This window comes from Sus scrofa, chromosome 1, assembly GCF_054392235.1.
Source record: "Sus scrofa isolate SSC_HxYL_T2T_F1_AM1 chromosome 1, Sscrofa_HxYL_maternal_Yorkshire_Landrace_v2.0, whole genome shotgun sequence".
NCBI classification, from domain to species: Eukaryota; Metazoa; Chordata; class Mammalia; order Artiodactyla; family Suidae; genus Sus; species Sus scrofa.
In genome coordinates, this window is record NC_139383.1 from 31,015,368 (window position 1) to 31,021,785 (window position 6,418).

The following is a 6,418-nucleotide window of genomic DNA, read 5'->3' on the forward strand; positions in this document are numbered from 1 at the left end:
TGGGAGAAGTTGAGGATCATTCTGAGTTTGGGGACACCTTCCCCACCTCCACCTAAAGATATAACAATTGTCTTCCTAGACTTTTCTCAGGTGTTTATTTCCACTTAGTTTAATTCAGTCTAGTTCTAGGAGGCTGAAGACATCTGGGCAGCAGAAAATGTCCTTGGTCTCTGCTTCTCTCATTCCTGGAGTCCCTCTCTAGGGGCTATGATGCTTGAATTCTAGGATTGCTCCTGTGCCCCAAACTATTCTCTTTGTGCAGGATGTGGGCTTCCCCCCCCCACCCCCGTGATGGCCTCAAGTTGGCTCTGCCTAGGTTTCTTTCCTCTCTCTTAGACAGTCGTCTGGAGGTTGCCTTAGGACCTGGTAGCCCCAGCTTCCTCACTCCCCCAGTACCCTGTGCATCTTTTGTAAGCCAACCTCTGCCCCTTCTCTTATACCAGGAACTGCAGAGTCACCACATCCCAGGGTGTTCTCAGCCCTTGCTCACCATAACTAGACAACCCAGTGACCCTCTGAAAGTCACTTTGTTCCTTATCTGTTTTTCTTTTTTTTTTTTTAAAAAAAAAAATGTTTTATTAAAACACAGTTGATGTACGCTTCTTCAATTTTTTGCTGCACAACAAAATGACCCAGCCATATATACAAACACATTCTTCTTTTTTTTAATACTATCTTTCATCATGTTCTAACCCAAGAAACAGTACACAGTTTTCTGTGCTGTACAGTGGGACCCCATTACCCTGCCCGATATCTTTTAATAACCCATGTCTTTTATTTTCTTGACTTTCTTTGGTCTCACCTCCCCCCATCTCATTTTATTTATTCTGCTAGGCTCAGTCCTCATAGCTGAGTCTTCCTCATCTACATTCTTTTTTTTTTTTTTTTGGAGAGTGAAGCTGAAACTGAAACACTCTCTTTTTTTTTGGTCTTTTTGTCTTTTTAGGGCTGCACCCCTGGTATAGGGAGGTTCCCAGGCTTGGGGTCCAATTGGAGCTGTAGCCACTGGCCTACACCAGAGCCACAGCAATGCCAGATCCTTAACCCAGTGAGGGAGGCCAGGGATCGAACCTGCATCCTCATGGATGCTAGTTGGGTTTGTTAAATGCTGAGCCATGAAGGGAACTCCCACAAACCCAGCCTAAACCTAAGTTGGGACTTGAACCCACTTTTTTTTTCATTAGAATCACTCAGCTGTGTCTGGACCTACTAAGGCTCAGGTTCTTTTTGTCTCAGCACAGAAGGTATTCATGAGAGGCAAAGTGACAGGCAAAAAGACATCGATTTATTAAGATAGGATGCTTTTGTGAACTGAAGTTTGGCCCTTGCCATCAACCTCTACATGGAGTAAAACATGAGCCACTGTAGCTGCTGACCCACAGCACCCCTTGAGAAAAGCTCAGGGTGGAGACCAGGAGTGAGTCACTCTGTGCTCCGGGAAAACTGGTGAACCACTCTTCAGATAGCTATTTTTGGGTGAAGATTTTATGAGCCTAATTCCTGCATCTCCTCATAGCTAAAAAACCACTAAAATCCTTCAGTGATGGCTGATGTCTGGGACTAGTAGTAACCTTCACAAGATCGGCAGCAAACTTCTGCAAAATGTGTGCCTGGCTGCATGGACCTCCCCCTTCACCCTTATGACTTATAACTTGATATTCCCCCTTAGCTCTTTTTTTATTTTTATTTTTATTTTTTGTCTTTTTGCCTTTTCTAGGGCCGCTCCCATGGCATATGGAGGTTCCCAGGCTAGGGGGTCAAATCGGAGCTGTAGCCACCAGCCTACGCCAGAGCCACAGCAATGCGGGGTCTGAGCCACGTCTGCAACCTACACCACAGCTCATGGCAATGCCGGATCCTGAACCCACTGAGCAAGGCCAGAGAGCCAACCCTCAACCTCATGGTTCCTAATCAGATTCTTTAACCACTGAGCCATGTTGGGAACTCCCCCTCTTTGCTCTTTGAGGCTGAGCTGAAATACTGCCTCCTGGGCTCTGTAGTTAGCGGATAAAACAGTCATCTGTGAGAACAGCCATTCCCAAGGGTGGCCAGTGAGTGTGCCCTGAGGGAACTCAGGAAAGTAACAAAGAGTAGCCCATAGCTGAGGTGCATACCAAAGGAGTGATTCCAGTAAGCCCAGACCTTTCCATCTTCCCATAGAAACTGGTTTTCTATAAATCTTCTTCTGCAAATCTGATTCTCTGAAAATCTTTTTTCCTACCACTTTCCCTTTGTTGCAAAAACTCATATATTCCAGCTTCTCTGCCTTGCCTCCTCTGAGCTGTTTCTCAGGACAACCAAAGTTGCTGTCTCCCGGGCTTAAGTCATAATTTCACCCCAAATAAAATTTGACTCAACTTTCAGGTCTTTTTTTTTTTTCCAGTCAACACTTGTGAGGGATACACGTGGGCAGGTCAGGAGGTTCTACCCCAAGGATTAGGTGGGCTACATTCTTATAATCCAAGGAGAGCGGGGGGTGGGAAAAGACTGCCTTCTTTCTCATTCTCCAAGTAGAAGGAGGCTTACATCACTAGCTCCTCCTTTGTATTGGGTAAGAGAGTATTTGACCCATGAAGGTTAATGATGCTTATTCAAATCAGGAGAAGTGTGGTAACAGATGCTAAAATCTCAGAGTTCTGCATATTGAGGGGGTCCTCCTTTGGAATGTCATCTTTCCCTTAAATTCCTTTCCTTGGTCACAAGAATCATTATCTTGCTGAACTTGAAGGCAGGCCTCATTTTATCTTTCACTTAATGACCTGAGGCCTATCTCGTGCTTTTGTTTATGGTTTTGTAGTTAAGAAAGCCTGCTTCATTCTGATGTTCTGATAGCTTTCTTGAGCCATTATTAGCTTACAGTGGTCTCCCCAAATGTTTTAGGTTTCTCTCTCTTAATCCCTTACTGGGTCTTCTACAACTACCTTTGGAACTATCCTACTCCATTCCTATCAATGCCACTCTTCTGGCTTCAACTAGCCTCTCTAAGGCAGCAGGATAAAATTCACTGGTAGGCAAAAAAAAAAAAAAAATTTTTTTCATGAGCGCCCATCAGGACACATAATAATGATTACAGGCTTTATGAAAAAAAAGTTTAATGACATCCTATGGCAAACATATATATCCTGACAACGTAAGCAACTTTATTGATCAGATTTCTCAATAAGAAATTGAGAGAGTATGCTAGCCATTAAATATAAATATTAATATCTAGGTGCATATGTTTAGAAGCAATGCAGGGGCAGATTTCTAATCTTTTATCATACATACCAGAATTCTGATTCTGATTCCACCCCTGATTACCAGTTATAGTTCTGATGCCTGATTTTGCTGAATGAGTTACCCCCACCACACACACCACCAGTTCCCTGACAGCAGTTGAGGATCCAATAATTCAAATCAATTCTGATATTATCTACCTGAGGATGCTGTAGAATTCCCAGAAGTCACCTCAGAGGACACGCAAGGAAGATGGAGAACAGCTTAATTATGCCAGCGGGTCCACGGGGAATCACTTCCCAATCATGGACCCCAAACAGAAAGGGGGAGATACATTTATAGTGCTTGCTTAGGTGTCTAACATGCTACATTAACCTTTAGTTACATGCAGGATATAGAAAGATGTATAGCTCTACTGAATGTCTTATATCGTTCCTTTAATGATTAACCTCAAGTACAATCTAGCTATTTTTGAATATCTCAAGAACAACTGGGGCCTGGAGTTTCTCAAGTACTAATTACTTTTTTTTTTCAGAGCCCTTGTATGGGTCACCTGAGATGGACAGTGGCAGCAAGATGGCTTCGCTCTTGTCAAGCTTTCTAGTCCCTTTTCCACACCCCTACAAGGATAGTGTCAGATTCCGCAAGACTTCCCTCTCTCCATGTCAAACTCCAGTTGCAAGCCCAGATTGTCTCCTGAGTTTCTGATTGACTGGCTATACATTAGAGGTTTCTTGGACCTTCTTCTTGGGTTTGATGAATTTCCTAGAGCTGCTCACAGAACTCAGAGAAACAGTTTACTTAGTTACCAGTTTATGACAAAAGGATATAACTCAGGAACTGCCAGATGGAAGAGATATATAGGGTTGAAGTTGAGGAAAGGGCTCTGAGCTTCCATGCCTTCTTGGAGCACATCATTCTGCCCACAGGTTTGTGTGGTCAAGAACCCAAACGCTCTCCAAACTGCATCATGACATAGGCATGATTGATTCAATCATTGACCATGGGTGACTGAACTCAATCCCTAGCTCCTCTCCCTCTCTGGAGGTCAGGGGATGGGATTGAAAGGTCCAAGCTTCTAATCACATGGTTATTTCTTCCAGCAACCAGCTCCCATCCTTAGGTGTTTTCCAAAAATCACCTCATTAAGAGAACAGAAGATGTCTTTATTGCTCTCATCACAAAATTCCAAGGATTTTAAAAGCTCTATTGAGGGTAAAAACTAAATATGCATTTCTTATTATAAATCACAATGTTGCACACACACACACGTGTGTGTGTGTGTATACAGATATATACACATATTCAAATGGCTCTTCAGACTTTACCAGATGTCCTCAAATGCTCATTTCATCTCTTCCTCATAGCCACCCTGGGAGATCAGCATTGTTGATCTCCCTTGATTCAGCCAGATTAGCTGGATCAATCAGATCAACTAGTGGAGGAAAAGAACCAAACATAGGTTTCTTTACATAAAAGAAGACTTTTTAGGCCTACATCATTTTGTGATCTAAGCCTGGCCACAATGCTTGCCTTTGCAGAGGAATTTGTCTCAGTAATTAATGACTTTAAAGCTGCAAAAGAATTAAGAAAGAAATAGCTATTACCAGGCCAGGAAGATAAAAACCTTATCAGAGACAATATATCAGTTGTGAAGAATCCTGGTTCTGTTTTAAAGATAAAAGTTAGCCTTCGGCACATTCTTAAATTGTTTTACAGCTCAACCAGCCCATCAAGTACTCAACCACCAGGCCAAGTGGAACCTAAGAAAGGATGATGCCAGCCTTGGCTGACCCTTGTAACTCTAATCAGCTGGACCTTTGCCCCAGTTCTATGCTGAATTCTTCTTTGCTCAAGCCCTTTCATGAGTATGAATGTACCCTTAATTTAAAACTTCCCCAGTTTTGCTGTTTGAGAGACATTGTTTTGGGAACTATCCCTGATACTCTTCTTACTGTTAAGTAAAACAAATCCTTCCTACTCCTGCTCTTTGGCTTGACTGTGTCTTTTGGCTCAAAACCCAACGAGAGGTGAACCCAGTTTTGGGGTGACATTAGGGATCAGGTGGATCAACTCAGGCATAGTAGGAAAAGCTACTGGTGTTCCACCAGTTCCAGCTTAAGCTCATGGATGGCATTCTCCAGCAAGAATCGCAATTGTCCACCTAAAGATGTTCTCTCAGCTTCTGTGGGCCAAGTAGGCCAGAAATGCCAGATTGGGAGTTCCTGTGGTAGCTCAGCAGATTAAGAACCCTACTCAGTGTCTGTGAGGATGCAGGTTTGTTCCTGAAGATTAGGTTCTTGTCTAGTTGCAGAAGGAATTCAGAAATGAGATGGAAATTGAGAAAGAAAAGTGAGGGTTTATTTAAGTGAGAAGTACACCTCTTAAGGAGAGGTGGGCAGAGAGGTGAGCAGCTGCCCTGTGTTTTTTGGGTGCACTAGTTAGAAGGGGTGTCCAATTGTATAGATGGGATAGTCACTGAGAAAGTGGGGTTTAGGGGTCATATTCCTTAATTTTCACCCCAGCTCCACCTTCCCAAAGGGAGGAGGGATTTTTGTCCTTAGTTGGTTAATTGGAAGTGTCATGGCATCCACATATAATGGGTACTTCTTATCTGCATAGCTAATTGTATTAGAATTTTATTATAAGGAGGGCATAATGAGCAACAGGGTTCCATTCAGACACTGGAGATTCGTGCCCTCTTCTACCTTTCTTTGTCTGCAGCCTGGGCACTTATCACCCCAAAAATGTGTGGTTTCCTATCAGTCTGGTGGTTCCGGCTTTTCTTTGTCCACCCATGAACACATTTGTGTGATGCGTGGTTTCCTGCTATCTGGCCCCAGGACCCCCTTTTCTGCTGATGCCTATCTGCCCACTCTAACAGATTTGATCCCTGGCCTCACTCAATGGGTTAAGGATCTGGTGTTGATACAAGCTGTGGCGTAGGTCGCAGCTGCAGCTCTAAAAAAAAAAAAAAAAAAAAAAAAAAAAGAAGAAAAGAAATGCCAGGTTGATGTAGTAGTAAATCTGGGAGGAGGGAAAGGGTTATATAGCCTAGTGACTAAATCTCCACCTTGTAATGGGCTTGTGCCCCTGGGCTGTGACCTTGCTCTTTTCTTTCCCCATAGCTGGGACTGGCAGGTTACAGGGGGTTAAAAGGTTAAAGATGGGATTTTTTTTTTTTTTTTTTTTTCCTGTCTCC